This window comes from Triticum urartu, chromosome 2, assembly GCF_003073215.2.
Source record: "Triticum urartu cultivar G1812 chromosome 2, Tu2.1, whole genome shotgun sequence".
Taxonomy (NCBI): domain Eukaryota; kingdom Viridiplantae; phylum Streptophyta; class Magnoliopsida; order Poales; family Poaceae; genus Triticum; species Triticum urartu.
The window spans coordinates 369856365-369878776 of NC_053023.1; the positions used below are offsets into that span (position 1 = coordinate 369856365).

The following is a 22412-nucleotide window of genomic DNA, read 5'->3' on the forward strand; positions in this document are numbered from 1 at the left end:
GACGGTGACCCTGTGAAGCTAGCTACGATGTTGGAGATACAGTATTGGTTTGACAACAAGGACCAACTAGCGGCGACGGCGACATCCATGGCCAAATATCTGCAACAGAGCGAAAAGGCGGCGATACTCCCGGAGGGAGTCGCGCCGGAGTACATATAGCTGCTCCTCTGGGCCATGGAGCAAACAGATTCACCGAATCCGATCATGAGGGAGCGATGGTGGGAGTATCGATCCCAGATGGAGCATCCACCAGAGATTGAAGGATCGAGGATCTACATGGTGTCATTTGTGAGGGTGTCCTGCCAGAGCAAGCCGGTGGAGTCTTCGTCGACCGAACCCAACTGTAAGAGGAGAAAAGCAGTTGGCCCGATGACGCTTGCCCGCCATCGTCTCCCTCACCGTTCATATCATCTCACGGGGCGGCTGTCTGCCACCGAGGAATAGGAGGGGGCTGCCCCCAGCCCAATAGTCGGGCATGTTGTGAATTATCAGGAGGAGCTTAGGGTTGTCAATATTTGCAGGTTGTGAATTGTGTTTTGTGTTGTGTATTTTGAGAGTACTTTCAGATATGAATGTCTTTTGAATTTCAGGTTTGCAGTTTTGAGCATATGAAGTATTTTATGAATTCTAGAGATCTATTTTTAGCACTTAAAAATGTAGTTTCATAGGAGTATAAAAGTGCAGACAATGTGATTCTCAGAGAAGAAACTGCAAGTTTCAGTTTCAGATAAGAAACTACAAGTTCAGTTTTAGATAAGAAACTGCAACTTTCAGAGGCAAGCATTTATATTAACACGGCATTTTCAAACAGGGTTAACATCATGTTGGAAGTTTTATTCATGGTCAAAAATGGAACTACCAACCAGTTAACATCATGCTGATCAACATTCATGCATAGCACATCTTCATATGATGCATAGTCAAAATGCCCACACAATGTCGAGTGTGCGAAACACAGAGAAAATAAGGGACGAAGTTTTGGCAAATGTTGGACGTGGTTTTGGGCTGCCCCGTCTAGGCTTTCATTTTTAACATGCGCAGCCCACGACTTCGGATGGGAGGTCCATAGGCCTATGGACCTCCCATCCGAGGTTTTATTTTTGAAAGCCCAATTTATGTATTATTTTGAAGAAAACACAGAGGTCTGTTCTATTTTTCTATATAAGAATAGGAACGCCAGGTCCAACTTATGTTTCCCTTCTAACTATATTATATATATTTAAATTATTTTATATGTTATTGTATATTATTTTTATTGTCATCATATATTTAACAGATACTTACATATGTAAGAAAACAATATCCCACATCTTATTAACTTATAAAAATAATTTCTTAACAAATAAAATCCTGGATTGTTTTGACACGAAAATCCTAGTGATTTTGTACAAAAGCTTGGTAAGATTAAGGTCGAATGTAATAATATAACTTATTATTTAAATATATTTATAACAAAATGCTCAGCCCCTTTTTATTTTTTGATAACATTGCTGGCCCAACCCAACATTATAATTAGAGTCAGCCTAGCAAAATCATGTATTTCAAGAAAGTGCAAATGGCCTGTAATTTTTTAGGAAATAAAATAAATGTGCCGCATGGATGCTACATTATTTGTTCACCTAGCCCAGATAATGGCTGTAATTCAAAAAAAGATTAAATTGACTGTAAATTCAACCATGCAAAAAAGACTGTAAATTCTAGAAAAATGGGTTGAATACGTGCCACATTTTTGGAGGCTGAAATGTGGGCCAATAGGTCGAAGCCAACGCAAGTCATTGTCAATTTAGTCAACAAATGATTCTGACATGTTAGCTGTTGGATTTCCATCCAACGACTGGCATCCATCTTCAATCTCTTGTCTTCTTCCTCCAGCTCCGCCGGGACCACCTCCCGCCTCATGCTGCTAGCAGCTCTGCTTAGCACGCTTCGCTATGAAGCGCTACTCCACCGTTGGCCAGGCCATCCCTCCACCCCTCCACACCTCCTGTTCTTCTCCACCGACTGCCGAACCACACCGCACTAGAACCAATTAACCCTCATACACCTCCCCGTCTGTGACTCTACTCCCGCGTCTTCCCATCTCTGGCTCGTTGCTGTCCGGGGCCTCGCCGTCATCCAGCACCTTGGATGCGCTCGGCACGGCGTGGTCAACGTGGTCAACGAACGACACCACCGGAAGTAGACTGTGCGTGGAGAGGCTGACAGTTGGGTCCACGGACGCACACAAGGAAATGCCTCCTTATTACGCACAAAATAATGATTACTCCACCTAACATCTGGGACCCACCGGAAGGGCCTCTGTATTTCGCGAAAATAACGTGCCCCCCGCTGACATGTCGGACCCACCAGCTATCTTCGCACGCAAGGAAGTGCCTGTTGGGGAACGTTGCAGAAAACAAAAAATTTCCTACTCGTTTCACCAAGATCATCTAGGAGTTCATCTAGCAACGATTCATTGGATGCATCTACATACCTTTGTAGATCGCGCACGGAAGCGTTCAAAAGAACGGTGATGATGTAGTCGAACACGACGTGATCCAAATCACCGATGACCAAGCGCCGAACGGACGGCACCTCCACGTTCAACACACGTACGGGACGGGAGACGTCTCCTCCTTCTTGATCCAGCAAGGGGGAAGGAGAGGTTGATGAAGATCCAGCAGCACGACGGCGTGGTGGTGGATGCAGGGCGTCACAGTAGCAGGGCTTCGCCTATACTGCGAGAGAGAGACGTAACGGGAGAGAGGGAGGCGCCAAGGGCTGGTATGAAGTCCCTCCTCTCCCCCACTATATATAGGAGGGCCAATGGGGGGTGGTGCGCAGCCTAGGAGATCTGATCTCCTAGGTGCGGCGGCCAGGGGGAGGATTCCCTCCCCCCCAAGGCACCCAGAGGTGCCTTCCACCACTTGGACTCCCCCCCCTTGGAAACCCTAGGCGCATGGGCCTAGTGGGGCTGGTGCCCTTGGCCCATGAAGGCCAAGGCGCACCCCCTACAGCCCATGTGGCCCCCCCGGACAGGTGGCCCCACCCGGTGGGCCCCCGGGACCCCTCCGGTGGTCCCGGTACAATACCGATAACCCCGAAACTTGTCCCGATGGCCGAAACAGCATTTCCTATATATAATTCTTTACCTCCGGACCATTCCGGAACTCCTCGTGACGTCTGGGATCTCATCCGGGACTCCGAACAACATTCGGGCTTCTGCATATACATATCTTCACAACCCTAGCGTCACCGAACCTTAAGTGTGTAGACCCTACGGGTTCGGGAGACAAGCAGACATGACCGAGACGACTCTCCGGTCAATAACCAACAGCGGGATCTGGATACCCATATTGGTTCCCACATGCTCCACGATGATCTCATCGGATGAACCACGATGTCGAGGATTCAATCAACCCCATATGCAATTCCCTTTGTCAATCGATATGTTACTTGCCCGAGATTCGATCGTCGGTATCTCAATACCTCGTTCAATCTCGTTACCGGCAAGTCACTTTACTCGTACCGTAATGCATGATCCCGTGACCAGACACTTGGTCACTTTGAGCTCATTATGATGATGCATTACCGAGTGGGCCCAGTGATACCTCTCCGTCATACGGAGTGACAAATCCCAGTCTTGATCCGTGTCAACCCAACAGACACTTTCGGAGATACCCGTAGTCTACCTTTATAGTCACCCAGTTACGTTGTGACGTTTGGTAGACCCAAAGCACTCCTACGGTATCCGGGAGTTACACGATCTCATGGTCTAAGGAAAAGATACTTTGACATTGGAAAACTCTAGCAAACGAACTATACGATCGTGTGCTATGTTTAGGATTGGGTCTTGTCCATCACATCATTTTCCTAATGATGCGATCTCGTTATCAATGACATCTAATGTCCATAGTCAGGAAACCATGACTATCTGTTGATCAACGACCTAGTCAACTAGAGGCTCACTAGGGACATGTTGGTGTCTGTTATTCACACATGCATTACGATTTCCGGATAACACAATTATAGCATGAATAAAGACAATTATCATGAACAAGGAAATATAATAATAATGCTTTTATTATTGCCTCTAGGGCATATTTCCAACAGTGCCTCCTTATTACGCACAAAAAAATAAATATTCCCCCTGCCAGCTGGAACCCAGCATAGTGGGAGGCTGACTTGTGGGCTACCAAGTTGACGGGGATGGAGGGCTTTGTCAACTTAGTCAATATAAATGATTCTAGCTCCTGTTACCGTATAATGTTCATCCAACGGCCGTAGTGCTTCTTCAACCTCTGGTCTTCTTGCTCCAGCCGCCCAAACCAGCACTGGTCATGCCGCGTGCTCCTGCCTCCCATGGCCGGCTGTGATGCCGCAGAGGCCTCACCGCCCCCTACTACTCCCATCGCTGGCCAGGCCATCCCTCTACTCACCCACACCCCCTGTTATTCTGCGGCGACAGCAGCCTCACACCGCAGCCGAACCAGTGAACCCTCGTACTCCTCTTTGCGTGGGCATCCACTGCTGCGTCTTCCCCGGCTCCGAGTCGTCCCCTTCCTAGTACTCGCCGTTGTCCACCGCCGTGGTGCTCTCGGCACGGCATGGTCAACGTGGTCAAGGAACGACTTCCATCGGACATGGACTGTACGTGGAGAGGCTGACAGCTGGGTCCACGGCCGCAGCAAGGAAGTGCCTCCTTATTACGCGCAAAATAATGATTCCTCCACCTGGCAGCGGGGACCCACCGGACGGGCCACCATATTTCGCGAAAAAAGTTCCCCCTTGACTGCTGGGACCCACCAGCTACATCTTCGCACGCAAGGAAGTGCGTCTGGGCAAAAAAAATGATTCGCCCCCCTGACTGCTTGGACCCATCAGCTACATTTTCGCACGCAAGGAAGTGCGTCTGGGCAAAAAAACCGATTCGCCACCCTGACTGCTAGGACCCACCAGCTACATCTTCGCACGTAAGGAAGTGCCTGGCAGTCGGGACCCACCTGGTCGAAGCGTACGTAGCCTTGTCATTCTGGTCGCGAACGTGTACGTACATATATACTGGTGGATGTAGAGGCGTGCACGTGTCGTAGTAGAGGCGCGTACGTGTTGTAGTAGAGGCGCGCATGTAGCATGTACACATATGTACAACGACCAGGGTGCAAGAAAGAAAATACGACCACGTATGTGTACATACGGGCGGGGTCTCGAACGCCTACTCGCGCATACGTACGGCCAGGGCTCATGTACATGGCTGGGTTGAAACAGAGAAACAACGTCATCGTCGTGTTCATGGGAAGGCAACGGAATGCGTCGTGTTCATGGGGAGGCAACAGAATGCGTCGTGTTCATGGGAAGGCAACGTAATGCGTCGTCTTCATCGGGAGGCAACAGAACGCGTGGGAGCCAACCGGCTGGGTCAGAGCGGAATGCGTGGTCGTGTTCATCGGGAGGGCTTGGACGGAACATGCGATGGAAATGAGGCCTAACGTACCGCAAAACGGAGGAAATGGACCTCCTACGTTCGGAACGGGGTCCTGTTGATCAGGAGGGGTGTGGCGTACCGCAAAATGGAGGAAACGAACCTCCTACGGTCGAAACGGGGGTCCTGTTGATCGGGAGGGGTGTGGCGTACCACAAAACGAACGAAACGAACCTCCTATGGTCGAAACGGGGGTCCTGTTGATCGGGAGGGGTGTGGCGTACCGCAAAACGGACGAAACGGACCTCCTACGGTCGAAACGGGGGTCCTGTTCATCGAGAGGAGTGTGGCGTACCGCAAAACGGGACTCCACGGGATACTATTCATCTTCACCGTCGACCTCCTCCAGCCTCCACGGGCTCCTGTTCATCCAGCCTCCACCGCGCGCTACTCCACCGGCTACTGTTCAACCACCCCTCCACGGGCACCCCTCCACCGTCTACTGTTCATCCAGCCCTCCACATCATGGGGTCCTGTTCAACCACCCTTACACGGGCACCCCTCCACCGTCTACTGTTCATCCAACCCTCCACATCACGGGGTCCTGTTCATCCAGAGGCAACACCACCGCTCACTGTTCATCCAACCCCCCGCAACGCTCACTGTTCATCCAATCGATCGGCTTCAGTTAGCAGCAGTAGCGAAGGAATCGCTCGATCGGGTTCAGTTAACAGCCATCGATCGATCGCTCGAGTTCAGTAACGCGTAGCCTGCAGTGCAATCACTCGGGTTCAGTTAGAGCCCAACGCCTCGCTCGGGTTCAGTTAGAGCCAACGCCTCGCACACACGCGCGTACGTGTACGAGAGAAACGCGCATCGCTCGGCCCCCGACCTCCCACCGTAACCGGGAACTCTCCGAAATTTTCCTCCCCCTCGCTTCTACCACGGTTTTTTCCGTCATGGACGGCCCAAAGAATGTCATGCAGCTGCGTCTCTGGCCCGCCCAGGACGAAAAGCCCATTTTCTGTCATGATTTTTTGTCATAGAAGTAGGAGCCCACCACATCTATGATGATACCGGGTTTTGTCACAATTATCGTCATAGAAGTGTCATATGTATGACAATTTTTTTTTCGTTCGGCCCAAAATGTCACGGATGTGTCTTTGTTTTTGTAGTGTAGGTTTTTGTGGTGGTCCTGGATGCTTGGGGGATACGTGGATATATATAGGAGGAATAAGTACGTCGGTGGATCAACGAGGGGCCCACGAGGATGGAGGGCGCGCCCCCTGCCTCGTGGCCTCCTCGATTGTTTCTTGTCGCCCACTCCAAGTCTCCTGGATGACATTTATTGAGAAAATCACGTTCCTGGAGGTTTCATTCCGTTTGGACTCCATTTGATACTCCTTTTCGACGAAACTCTAAAATGGGCAAAAAACAACAATTTAGGCTGGGCCTCCGGTTAGTAGGCCAGTCCCAAAAATGATATAAAAGTGTAAAATAAAGCCCATTAACATCCAAAATAGATAATATAATAGCATGGAGCAATCAAAAATTATAGATACGTTGGAGACGTATCATAGAGCGTATCGTATCACGAGGTTTGGATGCACCGGCGAAGTCTGCACCAACTCTCAAGGTGAGAAAGGGCAATGCACGGTACCAAAGAGGTTAGCAATGATGGAAGGGTGAGAGTGCGTATAGTCCATGGAAAAGACCAAGTATTACGCGCATGCTCCTAGGGGGATAGATTGGTAGGAAAAGACCATCGCTTGTCCCCGACTGCCACTCATAAGGAAGACAATCAAATAACACCTCATATTTCAAATTTGTTACACAACGTTTACTATACATATATGCTACGGGACTTGCAAACTTCTACACAAGTATTTCTCAAATTCACAACTACTCAACTAGCACAACTTTAATATCACTATCTCCATATCTTAAAACAATCATCAAGTATCAAACTTCTCTTAGTATTCAATGCACTTATATGAACGTTTTTTATAATATCAAAAGCAAATTACCATGCTGTTCTAAAGAACTCTCAAAATAATATAAGTGAAGCATGAGAGATCAATTATTTCTATAAAATAAAACCACCACCGTGCTTTAAAAGATATAAATGAAGCACCAGAGCAAAAACTATATAGCTCAAAAGATATAAATGAAGCAAATAGAGTATTTAAATCTATAAGGATGCTAGCCAACCCCTTCTCCACGAAAGTCCTTCGGATTAGGATGTTCCTGGCTGTCCGATCGCCTTGAATCTGGTCAATCGAGTAGCCAGGTCCATCTGATCTTTACTGTGATTTTCACCTTGCAATTTATTTTTGAGGTCCATGACTCATGGGCTCAGTGTCTCACCCTATTGGCTGGGTTAAATTTCGCTGGGTGACCTTTGCCGGTGAGTCGCGTGCCGTCCCACGAGTCGTGCTGCCTCCCAGAGTCCCGGTTCACCCCTCCCACGCGCCGCACCCAATCCCCTCCTCCCGCACGCCTCGCACCTAATCGCCTCCATGAACCCTAGCCCCCAATGGATGGGACGCCACACCCTCACTCCTCCCCAGCAGCCTCCAAACCCCCCGCCTCCACTGGATCCAAGGCGTGCGGCCACGGAGGCGAGCCTCTCCGGCGACGGCGGCAACCTGCAGGCAGAGAAGATGGGAGAGAGGGAGAGAAGGAATGAGAGGAGGGAGGTCCGACGGCGGACAGGAGAGGGTCAGCGGCCTGTGCCGGCGAGGTCAGGTGTGACCTGGCAGACCTGGCAATTGATGGCGGCCACTCCTGGATCCTTCTTCCACTTCCCCACTGCCTACCACCAAGCACGGGTCAGGGAGCATGGGATTGACGACGGCGGTCGAAAGCCAGGATGGTTGGCTGAGGAAGAGGGTGAGGACTTGAGGATTGAAGAGGGTGTGTTCTTGGTTTCATCAGCGCACTAATTAGTCACTTATCTAATGATATTTTATCATATCTCTGTTGAGAACCTCAGGTTCCCACACTGAGCTATACTGTTTTGTCATGTTTTCTTCAGGTTGCTATGGAGACTGTTCTTTGCAAGGGTAAAGCATCATCAGCACTGGTGGTGGTTGGATCATTAGATGATTCCCAGTAACTAGGTATGTCTTCTTAACCAGGTGGACATTTCCCCAGATTGGCTCCTCCACATGTTTCAGACTGACAAATCATGACAATCCTCTTCTTAAAGTACAAAATGATGTAGCTATCTCCACATGCTTTGATGATATCTTTTTCGTATGGTTGGATGGTTCCTTATCACCGTGATTCATATAAAACTTTGTGAATTGTAGTGTCATGATGATTTCATAAGACACGAGGCTTTAATGTACTTTTTGTTTGGAAAGCACATAAATGTGAAGAATCAATGGTGAAAATAAGTAAAACACTCTCTATATGTTTCCATTGACATGATCAGTGGCTCCATTTTCTTTGGTAGTAATGCTAGGCTACAGGTTAATATATTTTACCATGCCCAGCTGTTTTTTCTCAGTTTCTCCTCTAAAACATAGACATCATTTTCATTCGGATTTCATCCTTATTAGTTTTATTTTATATGCATTGAATATAACTATGCAAGTATAGGTACAAGCATTGCCATGACATACATCCCATTTTGAGTTTTATTCAGTCCTCTGTCATTGTTATTGCGATCTTATTTTGCCTTTGTAAAAATGGGGTATATGTCATGGTTGTTTAACAGAAGGGAGGTGCATAAGAACAGATTTGGTGTTCATCCGCAATGTGAGTGCTTTCTGCAACTCCATTTTGTCGATATTTTCTGTGAGACATGAACACCAAATCTATTTATCTAACATGTTTTGCATGTTTTGTCGAGTGCTTTCCTGTGTTTTTATCTATGGTCTTTTTTATCATATCTAATATCCAGCATTATACCATGTCTCACAGAATTGCTGATTCTGCACATACACCTACTTATTTTACTTCTGTTTATTTTAATGTCGTTTAGAAACATTCTACATCTCAATTATGACTGATTGTATTTATTTCTGAACCTCGGCACTTACAAAATGCAAGGATGATGAGAAATGATTGTGCTACTTCTATCATCTTCAGCTCTTTGTGCATCTCAGGGTCGAAGTGTTAGTGGAGATCGAAGTTCCAAGGAGGCCGCTCGTGAGACGGCTGGGCTTCCTTCAATACCGGTGATAACCAGGAGCTGACATGCGGTACAATTTTTCTCTGGGTATGCTTCTCCATCCCTGCCAAAACCGGTCAAGGAACTGAGAGCTTGCACATGCCAATTTCTTATATTGTTTTCTCATGACCGTTTATAGTTGCTATAAATTCATGATTACCTTTGTGGTTGCTTGCTAGGTTGCAGGATAGGCGAGGCGATGATCCAAAAAATTGGAAAGAATGGTGCTCCCATGTTCTCTCTTATCCAGGAAAATCAATACAGCAAAATGTGTGTTTAATAAACCTTGCATTGCTGCAAAAATTAATATTATGTTTGTGAATCTAATGCCATGGTGGATATCATGAAGAAGAGGGACATGTTTGTTGCATTTGAAGGTGTACTTATGAGTGCAAGGTCAGCAGTCGATGCACATTTCACTTGTTTTACTTGATCTGTGTGTTGTCTTTGATAGTTGGGAGTAACGATGGTTTAGTCGTTGTGTACTTTGAATAATCTCTGTTACATTGCTCAGGAGCATAATCTATTAACCTATTTTAAGGATTGATATGATCTCTACTTTCTTGGGTACATTGCAGGGAGCCTCGAGGATTTGGGTTTGTCCAGTACTTCAATCCTGATGATGCTGCAGATAGAAAATACTACATGGACGGACAGGTTATTTGTGGCAAACAAGTAACAGTTTTATTTGCATAACAGAACAAAAAGAAGCCTGCTAAGGGGTGTCCCGCGGCAGATGCGCGCCCAATGACGCTGTGGAGCTGTCAACTCCCACCCAGATCGCCACAGAGAACAGTGAAGCATCCTCCCTTCTCCCTTCCGGTTGCATCTCCGCTGGGTGAGTTCCTCATTTTGTTCAGTTCATCCTCTACACGAACCCTTTTTGGATACATCATTAGAGCTTGTTATGCAGTTCTCTATTTCTACAAATTTCATTGCTAATAAACTAGACACTAACCTCAAACAGTGACTTCTTGCAGGCTTGTCTTAGTGACACAGGCATGCTGAAGCAAAGGTCCTTTTCCTTCTTTGCATCCCTCATTCTCTGTTTTTTCTCACAATGAAGCACCTTGCTGCTCCACGGCATTCAACCCATGATGGTGTGACTACAGGTATGCCCACGGCTATTGCTTCTAGCATGTTCCTTGTACGAGCAAACTTTTCAGCGACAAAGTGCGTAGTCTCTAAAATAGTTGTTGACACCGGTAATTAAAAGTGCATCAGTATCTATCAATGTAAAAAACTAAAAACCTTAGCAAAATAAAGTTATCTTGAGTTACTTGTGTATAGTATATGCAGACGAAATGAAACTACCTTTGTCTGATCTGTGATGGTTTCACCGTCCATGCTTTGGCCGAACAGAACACAGACTGAGGACATATTTCTGTCTCTTCGCCTTCTTGATTACATAACTGGGATACTCATTCCTAATAAGACTAGCAAGCTCTATGGAATCTGCTGATTTCCGAAGGCCTCTTTTCAGTGGCTTCGTTGATGTATGTGTCTTAGACTGGGGCTTTGTGCTACTTAGCTTTCAGTGGTACTCTATTCATCAAACAAGACTCATTGTCTTTCTGTTTAGATGTGGATTGTTTTTCTGTTCGGCACCATGTATTTTTTCAAGCTGATTGAAATCCAAAGTTTCTTTCTGAACTCCTTTGACATTGTTGCGAGTTGTTGTAGCTGATGCTATAAGATTATCTAAAGAAGACTTGTGTGTCATTTTCATGCTTTTGATGGTATTAGGGTTAGAAATGCTTGTTGTTTTTGTTGTTGGTAACTCTGCTACTTATGTAGTTTTGGCTCTATCTCAATTGATCTGGTAGCTTTATTGAATCCAGATTTCGAGCCTCCTAAGGTAAATGTATATGTTCTCTTTTTTAAGGTGGATTACAACATCTTTACCTGATAAACATGGAATATACAAGAGGAAGGAGCAACTGCAGCAAGCAGTGATGCTTCAGGCGCTGATGTGAGGATTACTGCATTTGAGAGCAGAGGAAGACAAGCGTAAAACTATCATGTTCGCTTCCGCCATTCATGCCGAGCGGGATGCGTGGCAGAGGGGATTTCTTTTCCGCGAAAACCGGAAGAGAGGATATTGAAGCCACCTTTGCCAACATAGATGAAGATGGGAGGATTGGCCAACTTTGGACTCCAACGGCAGCGATGATGATGAAGACTTGAGCTATGACTATGAGTCCGAGTAGTAGAAGAATCATTTATGTTTTTGTGCTTTGTCGACAGGGATTAGATTTGTTACAAATAGAACTCTATGCTACCAAATTTTAATGTGCATATACTTTTCATTGTAGACAGCAAGCCCCTGTTTTTCCAGGAGATTAAATTTGTTGTCATATGTGCTTGCCTGTAACTAAGCAACTAAACCATGGATTACTTTTCATCGCTAACATGGAATCAGCAGGTCTAAATGGCGCAACGGGTCCATTAGTTCTAATAAATTTCGATTCATGTGTCTCTAAAAAGGTGTGTACAACAAGGATGATTGTGGTAAACTAAAAAGTAAAGACTCAAATCATACAAGATACTTCAAGCAAAACACATATCATGTGGTGAATAAAAATATAGCTCCAAGTAAAGTTACTGATGAACGAAGACAAAAGAGGGGATGCCTTACGGGGCATCCCCAAGCTTAAGCTTTTTGGTGTCCTTGAATTTTACCTTGGGGTGCCTTGGGCATCCCCAAGCTTAGTCTGTTGCCACTTTTTGTTTCATAATCCATAAAATCTTTACCCAAAAATTAAAAACTTCACAACACAAAACTTAACAGAAAATCTCGTGAGCTCCGTTAGCGAAAGAAAACAAAACACCAATTCAAGGTACTGTAATGAACTCATTATTTATTTATATTAGTGTTAAACCTACTATATTCCAACTTCTCTATGGTTTATAAACTCCATCACTAACCATACATTCATCAATATAAGCAAACAACACACGAAAAATAGAATCTGTCCGAACAGAACAGTCTGTAGTAATCTATAACTAACGCAAACTTATGGAACCCCAAAAATTCTTAAATAAATTGCTGGGCGTGAGGAATTTATCTATTAATCATCTTCAAAAATAATTAACTACATATCACTCGCCAATAAAAAATGGCAGCAAAAGCGCTAAAGTTGCTATTTTTTACAGCAAGATCAAAAAGATTTTCCCCAAGTCTTCCCAACGGTTCTACTTGGTACAAACACTAATTAAACACAAAAAATACAACCAAAACAGAGGCTAGATAAATTATTTATTACTAAACAGGAACAAAAAGCAAGGAACAAAAATAAAATTGGGTTGCCTCCCAACAAGCGCTATCGTTTAACGCCCCTAGCTAGGCATAAAAGCGAGGATAGATCTAGGTATTGCCATCTTTGGTATGCAATCCATAAGTGACTCTCATAATAGATTCATATGGTAATTTAATTTTTTTTCTAGGGAAGTGTTCCATGCCTTTACTTAACAGAAATTGGAATCTAATATTCCCTTCCTTCTATCAATAATTGCACTAATCGTTCTAAGGAAAGGTCTACCAAGAATAATAGGACATGAATGATTGCAATCTATATCAAGAACAATGAAATCTACGGGCACATAATTCCTATTTGCGACAATAAGAACATCATTAATTCTTCCCATAGGTTTCTTAATAGCGGAATCCGCAAGGTGCAAGTTTAAAGAACAATCATCAAATTCACGGAAACCTAGCAAATCACACAAAGTTTTTGGGATCGTGGAAACACTAGCACCCAAATCACACAAAGCATAGCATTCATGATCTTTAATTTTAATTTTAATTTTAATTGTAGGTTTCCTCTCATCATAAAGTTTTTTAGTGATAGAAACTTCCAACTCAAGTTTTTCTTCATAAGATTGCATCAAAACATTAACGATATGTTTAGTAAAAGCTTTATTTTGACTATAAGCATGAGGAGAATTTAGCACGGATTGCAACAAGGAAATACAATCTATCAAAGAGCAATTATCATAATTAAATTCCTTGAAATCCAAGATAGTGGGTTCGTTGCTATCTAAAGTTTTAACCTCTTCAATCCCACTTTTACCAATTTTTGCATCAAGATCTAAAGACTCCGAATTTTTGGGACGCCTTCTAACTAAAGTTGACTCATCTCCAGTCCCATCATTATCAAGATTAATATTGCAAAACAAGGATTTAATAGGGGACACATCAATTACTTTTAGATCTTCATCTTTATTCTCATAAAAACTTTCCGGTTTAGCAGCCATCTTATTAACTAGGTGGCCTGCTTATCCGAAATTTCAGCAATTAATTTTTCAAAATGAGCAATCTGAGATTTCAAACCATAAAATTCCTTAGACATGTCATCAAGCTCTTTATTCATGTACTCCATAAAGCCTTTTTGTTCCTTAAGCTCGTTTCTAAAGAAATTATTATGCTCAAATTGTAAAGTCATAAAGCTTCTGACATTGCTTTCAATCTCTTCCAACGTTTTAAGGTGAAGATCACCAAATCTAGGCAGGGCCATAAGGGCAACAAGAAACAAGAAGCAAGCGAAAAAGAGGCGAACAGAAAAGAGGGCGTAAGGAAAAGAGGGTGAATAAAACGTCAAGGGTGAAGTGGGGGAGAGGAAAACGAGAGGCAAATGGCAAATAATGTAATGCGAAGGATAAGAGTTGTGATGGGTACTTGGTATGTCTTGACTTGGCGTAGATCTCCCCGGCAATGGCGCCAGAAATCCTTCTTTCTACATCTTGAGCATGCGTTGGTTTTCCCTTGAAGAGGAAAGGGTGATGTAGCAAAGCAGTGTAAGTATTTCCCTCAGTTTTTGAGAACCAAGGTATCAATCCAGTAGGAGACCACGCGCGAGTCACCTCGTACCTACACAAACAAATAAGAACCTCGCAACCAACGCGATAAAGGGGTTGCCATTCCCTTCACGGCCACTTGCAAGAGTGAGATCTGATAGAGATAATAATAATAAGATAAATATTTTTGGTATTTTTATGATATAAATTGAAAGTAAAGATTGCAAAATAAAATAGATAGGAAACTTGTATGATGGAAAATAGACCCGGGGCCCATAGGTTTCACTAGTGGCTTCTCTCAAGATAGCATAAGTATTACAGTGGGTGAACAAATTACTATCGAGCAATTGATAGAATTGAGCATAGTTATGAGAATATCTAGGTATGATCATGTATATAGGCATCACGTCCGTGACAAGTAGACCGACTCCTGCCTGCATCTACTACTATTACTCCACACATCGACCGCTATCCAGCATGCATCTAGAGTATTAAGTCATAAGAACAGAGTAACGCTTTAATCAAGATGACATAATGTAGAGGGATAAACTCATGCAATATGATATAAACCCCATCTTTTTATCCTCGATGGCAACAATACAATACGTGTCGTTTCCCTTTCTGTCACTGGGATCGAGCACCGCAAGATTGAACCCAAAGCTAAGCACTTCTCCCATTGCAAGAAAGATCAATCTAGTAGGCCAAACCAAGCTGAAAATTCGAAGAGACTTGCAAAGATAACCAATCATACATAAAAGAATTCAGAGAAGATTCAAATATTGTTCATAGATAATCTTGATCATAAACCCACAATTCATCGGATCTCGACAAACACACCGCAAAAGAAGATTACATCGAATAGATCTCCAAAAGAATCGAGGAGAACTTTGTATTGAGATCCAAAGAGAGAGAAGAAGCCATCTAGCTAATAACTATGGACCCGAAGGTTTGAGGTAAACTACTCACACATCATCAGAGAGGCTATGGTGTTAATATAGAAGCCCTCCATGATCAATGCCCCCTCCGGCGGAGCGCCGGAAAAGGCCCCAAGATGGGATCTCACGGGTACAGAAGGTTGCGGCGGTGGAATTAGGTTTTTGTGGTGCTCCTCGATATTTTCAAGGTACGTAGGTATATATAGGAGGAAGAAGTAGGTCGGTGGAGCCACGTGGGGCCCACGAGGATGGAGGGCGCGCCCAGGGGGTAGGCGCGCCCCCTGCCTCATGGCCTCCTTGTTGATTGCTTGACGTCCACTCCAAGTCCTCTGGATCATGTTTGTTCCAAAAATCACGCTCCCGAAGGTTTCATTCCATTTGGACTCCGTTTGATATTCTTTTTCGGCGAAACACTGAAATAGGCAAAAACAACAATTTGGGCCGGGCCTCCGGTTAATAGTTAGTCCCAAAAATAATATAAAAGTGTATAAATAAGCCCATTAAACATCCAAAACAGAATATATAATAGCATGGAGAAATCAAAAATTATAGATACGTTGGAGACGTATCAGACCCCTTCACTAAATTTCAAGGTAAACGTGTTCTCGCTGAGTATGCACCATTGTGAAAGTTCATCGTTTTGAGACACCACGTGATGATCGGGTGTGATAGACTCTACGTTCACATGCAACAGGTGTAAGACAATTTTACACATGGAGAATACTTGGGTTAAACTTTACGAGCTAGCATGTACAGACATGGCCTCAGAATAGTGGACACCGAAAGGTCGAACGCGAATCATATAGTAGATATGATTCACCATTGATGACTACCCCATCTCATGTGATGATCAGACATGGGTTAGTTGATTTGGATCAGGTATCACTTAGATGACTTGAGGGATGTCTATTTAAGTGGGAGTTCTTAAGTAATTTGATTAATTGAACTTAATTTATCATGAACTTAGTCATGATAGTATTTGCATATCTATGTTGTAGATCAATAGCTCGCGATATAGCTCCCCTATCTTTGATATATTCCTAGAGAAAAATAAGTTGAAAGATGATAGTAGCAATGATGCGGATTGGGCCCATGATATGAGGATTATCCTCATTGCTACACAGAAGAATTATGTCCTTGATGCACCGCTAGGCGACATACCTATTGTAGGAGCAGAAGCAGGCGTTATGAACGTTTGACAAGCTCGGTATGATGACTACTTGATAGTTTAGTGCGCCATGCTTTACGGCTTAGAACCGGGACTTTAAAAACGTTTTGAACGCCACAGAGCATATGAGATGTTCCAAGAGCTGAAATTGGTATTTCAGACACATGCCCATGTCGAGAGGTATGAGTGAAGGAAATATGCCCTAGAGGCAATAATAAAGTTATTTTTTTTCCTTATATCATGATAAATGTTTATTATTCATGCTAGAATTGTATTAACCGGAAACATAATACATGTGTGAATACATAGACAAACAGAGTGTCACTAGTATGCCTCTACTTGACTAGCTCGTTAATCAAAGATGGTTATGTTTCCTAACCATGAACAAGGAGTTGTTATTTGATTAACGAGATCACATCATTAGGTGAATGATCTGATTGACATGACCCATTCCATTAGCTTAGCACCCGATCGTTTAGTATGTTGCTATTGCTTTCTTCATGACTTATACACGTTCCTATGACTATGAGATTATGCAACTCCCGTTTGCCGGAGGAACACTTTTTGTGCTACCAAACGTCACAACGTAAATGGGTGATTATAAAGGTACTCTACAGGTGTCTCCAAAGGTACATGTTGGGTTGGCGTATTTCGAGATTAGGATTTGTCACTCCGATTGTCGGAGCGGTATCTCTGGGCCCTCTCGGTAATGCACATCACATAAGCCTTGCAAGCATTGCAACTAATGAGTTAGTTGCGAGATGATGTATTACGAAACGAGTAAAGAGACTTGCCGGTAACGAGATTGAACTAGGTATTGAGATACCGGCGATCGAATCTCGGGCAAGTAACATACCGATGACAAAGGGAACAACGCATGTTGTTATGCGGTCTGACCGATAAAGATCTTCGTAGAATATGTAGGAGCCAATATGAGCATCCAGGTTCCGCTATTGGTTATTGACCGGAGACGTGTCTCGGTCATGTCTACATTGTTCTCGAACCCGTAGGGTCCGCACGCTTAAGGTTTCGATGACAGTTATATTATGAGTTTATGAGTTTTGATGTACCGAAGTTAGTTCGGAGTCCTGGATGTGATCACGGACATGACGAGGAGTCTCGAAATGGTCGAGACATAAAGATTGATATATTGGACGGCTATATTCGGACACCGGAAGTGTTTCGGGTGATTTCGGAGAAAACTGGAGAGCCGGAGGGTTACCGGAACCCCCCGGGAGAAGTAATGGGCCATATGGGCCTTAGTGGAGAGAGAGGGGCTGCCAGAGGTGGGCCGCGCGCCTCCTCCCCCCTGGTCCGAATTGGACTAGGAGAGGGGGGGCGGCGCCCCCCTTTCCCTCTCCCTCCCCACTTCTTTCCCCCTCCTAGTAGGAGTCCTACTCCTACTAGGAGGAGGACTCCTCCTGGCGCGCCTATAGGGGCTGGACGGCCTCCTCCCCTTGCTCCTTTATATACGGGGGCAGGGGGGCACCCCTAGACACACAAGTTGATCTTCGTGATCGTTCCTTAGCCGTGTGCGGTGCCCTCCTCCACCATATTCCACCTCGGTCATATTGTAGCGGTGCTTAGGCGAAGCCCTGCGATGGTAGAACATCAAGATCGTCACCACGCCGTCGTGCTGACGGAACTCCTCCCCGACGCTTTGCTGGATCGGAGCCCAGGGATCGTCATCGAGCTGAACGTGTGCTAGAACTCGGAGGTGCCGTAGTTTCGGTGCTTGATCGGTCGGGCCGTGGAGACGTACGACTACATCAACCAAACGCTTCCATTGTTGATCTACAAGGGTACGTAGATCACACTCTCCCCTCTCGTTGCTATGCATCACCATGATCTTGCGTGTCCGTAGGAATTTTTTTGAAATTACTACGTTCCCCAACAGTGGCATCCGAGCCTAGGTTTTATATGTTGATGTTATATGCACGAGTAGAACACAAGTGAGTTGTGGGCGATATAAGTCATACTGCTTACCAGCATGTCATACTTTGGTTCGGCGGTATTGTTGGACGAAGCGGCCCGGACCGACATTACGTGTACGCTTACGCGAGACCGGTTCTCCCGATGTGCTTTGCACATAGGTGGCTTGCGGGTGACAGTTTCTCCAACTTTAGTTGAACTGAGTGTGGCTACGCCCGGTCCTTGCGAAGGTTAAAACATCACCAACTTGACAAACTATCGTTGTGGTTTTGATGCATAGGTAAGATTGGTTCTTGCTTAAGCCCGTAGCAGCCACGTAAAACTTGCAACAACAAAGTAGAGGATGTCTAACTTGTTTTTGCAGGGCATGTTGTGATGTGATATGGTCAAGACATGATGCTAAATTTTATTGTATGAGATGATCATGTTTTGTAACCGAGTTATCGGCAACTGGCAGGAGCCATATGGTTGTCGCTTTATTGTATGCAATGCAATCGCGCTGTAATGCTTTACTTTATCACTAATCGGTAGCGATAGTCGTGGAAGCATAAGATTGGCGTGACGACAACGACGCTACGATGGTGTCGGTGTACTAGAATAGGGGTACCCTAGTATCCCGAACTTGTGCACGGGCAGTCGCAGCATCCCGCGGCAAGGCTTGCCGGGTGACCGCCAAGGTCCTCCGTGGTCCCTTTGGAGCCATTCAAGAACAAAGTATCCAAGTCAAAGAGACAAGACCCCGGCAAGAGGAGCTTGCCGGGAAGGCTAACAAAAGCATCCCAAGACCCCGGCAAGAGGATCTTGCCGGGAAGGCCACCCAAGGCATTCCAAGGAACTTGCCGCGGCGCACCACGCGTCCCGACAAGGCCCGGTGAGCGACAAGCTCCCGGGTGCAACAAGACAACAACCGCGGCAAGGCGCTTGCCGCGGCAAGACACCACTGTGCCCGCGCTCCAGCACATCCACCAACGTGTCGCTCTGGGACCCCTCCAGGCGTACGTGGCAGAAGGCTGTGCAGCTTGCGGTGCGCGGTGGCAAGCGGCGCTGACAAGATCGCCATCGTGGCGAACGGTGGCGTCCCTGGCGGTCCTTTTTTGCACTGTTTAGGCGACACAGACGGGCATTTAAGGCCCTTGTCCCCTGCCGTCAGGGTTAGGTATGATACACTGTAGCAGGTAGCTGCACCTACCACAGCACCTTTCCATTTTTACCCTTTGCCTCCGTTGCCACCTGTCGGTGACCCCTTGAGCATATAAAAGGAGGCCCGTGTGCAACGTAGAGGGGGGTTGGAAAAACACTCACGCTCTGTCTCGTTAGCTGCTGGTGTGTACTGTAGCACTCCGCGCTCCCGAGCAAGAAATCAATACAAACCACAAAGCAGGAGTAGGGTTTTACGCATCCGTCCGGCCCGAACCTGGGTAAATCGTTCGCGTGTATCGCCTCGATTTGCTCTTTGCACAATCTCCGCCCCCGCCGAACCGAAAGGGACTCGGTACGCCGGTCCCATAGGTGTTCTGGATCAGCACCCCGACATCTTTGGCGCGCCAGGTAGGGGGCGTCGAAGTTGTGTGAACCAGATCCGGCGTTCTCGCGAGCTAGATCTCCATCATCTTCATCAACATGCCGCCGAAGAAGAAGGTTTCGGAGGCAGCTGCTCCGTCCGCGCCGAACCCACCATCGCCGGAGCAAACGGCTGATGGGGCGGGCGCCGGCGGAAGAACGCGCGTTGACGAGGGAGCTCACGGTGCTGCCAGGTCCAAGGACAAGGCTGCGCTGCCCACCGGTGGCGTAGCCGGCTCCCACAACGACCGGGCGCACTCCAAGACCTCCGCGTCCGTACATGCACCGCGCCCGTCTCAGGAGGCGCGGGACCGGCAGCGTCATGGTACTCATGGTACCATGCGTTTGCTAGACCAAGATCGAGCTGGTGAATCCCGGAGTGCTCAGGACCACCATGCACGCCAACATGCTGGCGCGAGCGAAACACGGTCGCCTGGACGGGACACTGCTCCTTCTAACGTGGTTAGAAGTCCGAGCATATCCCGCTCCTCGCACCGTTCGCCACCGCCACCCGCCACTGCGGCAGAAGCTTTGGCGCGAGCTCAACTGCTCCTAGACTACCCTCCAACGGCGGACAAGATCGACGACTGGAGGGCTACCATCCAGAGTCTCATCGGCTTCGCCAACGGCGACACTCCACGGTAGCCGAGCACTTCGCAGCCGCAGCGAGTCAGCCAGGCACGAGCCGGTGACGACAAGACCGGTGGGGGTGCAACCTCTGTGCACTCTCCGCCCCGAAGGCCAAGATCGCCGACTCGCCGGATCCACCTCGACAGCGACTCCACCGCGTCATTGGATCCGCGAGCTCATCGCGATCAGCGCCAAGTTCTTCAAGAACGACAACAAGAAGACGCTCGCACTCGCATCGAGCGCCGAAGAGAAGCGCGGCGTCAATCAGACCAGCACGCTGGGCCCTCTGTTGACATGCATGCGCCAGGGGAACCAGGCGACTTGCCGTACGCGGTAGGTTGCCCTGCGTTCACCCATGAGCTGCGGCAAGTCCAGTGGCCCAGCACGAAGAATTTCAAACCAGATGTACCGGATAAGTACGACGGCAAGTCGCATCCGTCAGAGTTCCTCAGCATCTACACCATCGCAGTGCAGGCTGCTGGGGGGCGGGACGACAAGATCCTTGCCAACTACTTCCCGCTGGTGCTCAAGCCCAACGTCTGGTCCTGGCTCATGCACTTGCCGGACAACTCCATATCCTCCTGGGCAGACCTATGCCATCAGTTTGTCGGCGCCTTTACAGGCGGCCACAAACCTCATGGCCAAGAGAGTGATCTTCATCTGCTCGTCTAGAAGGAAGGAGAGCCCCTGCGCAAGTACATTCAGAGGTTCAGCCGTGTACAGTACAACATCCCAGACGTCCACCCCGCCGCGGTCATCAGCGCGTTTCATCAGAACGTGCGTAACCACAGGATGCGGGAGGAGATGGCGATGTGCAGAATCAGAGACGTCAGTGAGCTATATGCCCTGGCCGACAAGTGTGCACGCGCTGAGGAAGGGAGGAGACTCCCCGGAGAGAATGCAGGAGCAGAAGGATCTGACAGCGAGGATGCTGCCCCGGCAAAGAAGAACCGGCGGCGGAACAGGAAGAAGAAAGGCAAAGAGGTGCTAGTCGTTGAGCAGTCCGGCAACGAAGGTGGCGCCAAGAAGGCCAAAGTTGGTAGCTCCGGTAAGGAGATTGCCGCATGCACCAACTGTCAGGCCGTGGCGGTCGCCGACAAGCAGGACGACAACAACAAGCAGTACTACAAGATTCACCGCACCAAGGGCCATGACCTCCAGAGCTGCAAGAAGGTCGAGCAGCTTGTCCAGCAGCAAAAGGCTGAGTACGAGCGACGCGACAAGGAGAGGGCCCAAGGAGGTGCTGGAGAATCCGGCAAGAAGCGTGCCGGCCGGGGAGGGCGCCGCGGCATGGCCAAGCAGCGGCAAGGAGATAGACCTCCCCGCGGCCGCGACAACGATGAAGACGACGATGATGACGAAGACATGGATGATGTCGAGACCAGCGAGCAGGAGTTCCAGAAAGCCACAGAAGTCTTGTGCGTTGACGGCAGTGCTTCTCTGCATACTTCGCACCGCCAACTCAAGCAGTGGGTGCGGGAAGTCAATGCGGCAGAACCACCTGTCGAATTGCGCAAACTTCTGAAATGGTCCAGCACGCCTATCATCTTTAACATTGAGGACCACCCTGATCGCACAACTGCGGTCGGGTGTTTGCCGATGTTGGTTTCACCAACTATCCGCAACCTCAAGGTCACCAAGATGCTAGTTGACGGCGGGGCCGGCTTGAACCTGATCTCCTCTGCTGTACTCCAGAAACTCCAGATCCCTGACAGCGAGCTCGAAGAGACCGGCACATTCCAAGGAATCAACCCGGGAAGGAGCAAGCCGAAGGGGAAGGTCACGCTGCCAGTAACATTTGGCAGCGAG

The 22412-nt window shown here is 47.0% G+C and overlaps 1 long non-coding RNA gene across 12 annotated transcripts; it reads left to right on the forward strand.

Moving 5' to 3' along the window:
- The first annotated feature begins 7799 nt into the window (after nt 1-7799).
- Nucleotides 7800-11992, forward strand: LOC125537343. Of its 12 annotated transcripts, XR_007295808.1 has the most exons (8): nt 7804-8317; nt 8439-8523; nt 9126-9166; nt 9500-9629; nt 9761-9977; nt 10160-10419; nt 10562-10693; nt 11467-11940. It is a non-coding gene; the product is annotated as an uncharacterized LOC125537343 (long non-coding RNA). The 12 variants fall into 12 exon arrangements; XR_007295805.1 differs by having other exon boundaries at nt 7802-8317; nt 8439-9166; nt 11467-11992; XR_007295810.1 differs by having other exon boundaries at nt 7802-8317; nt 8439-9166; nt 9517-9629; nt 11467-11992.
- The last annotated feature ends 10420 nt before the right edge of the window (nt 11993-22412 follow it).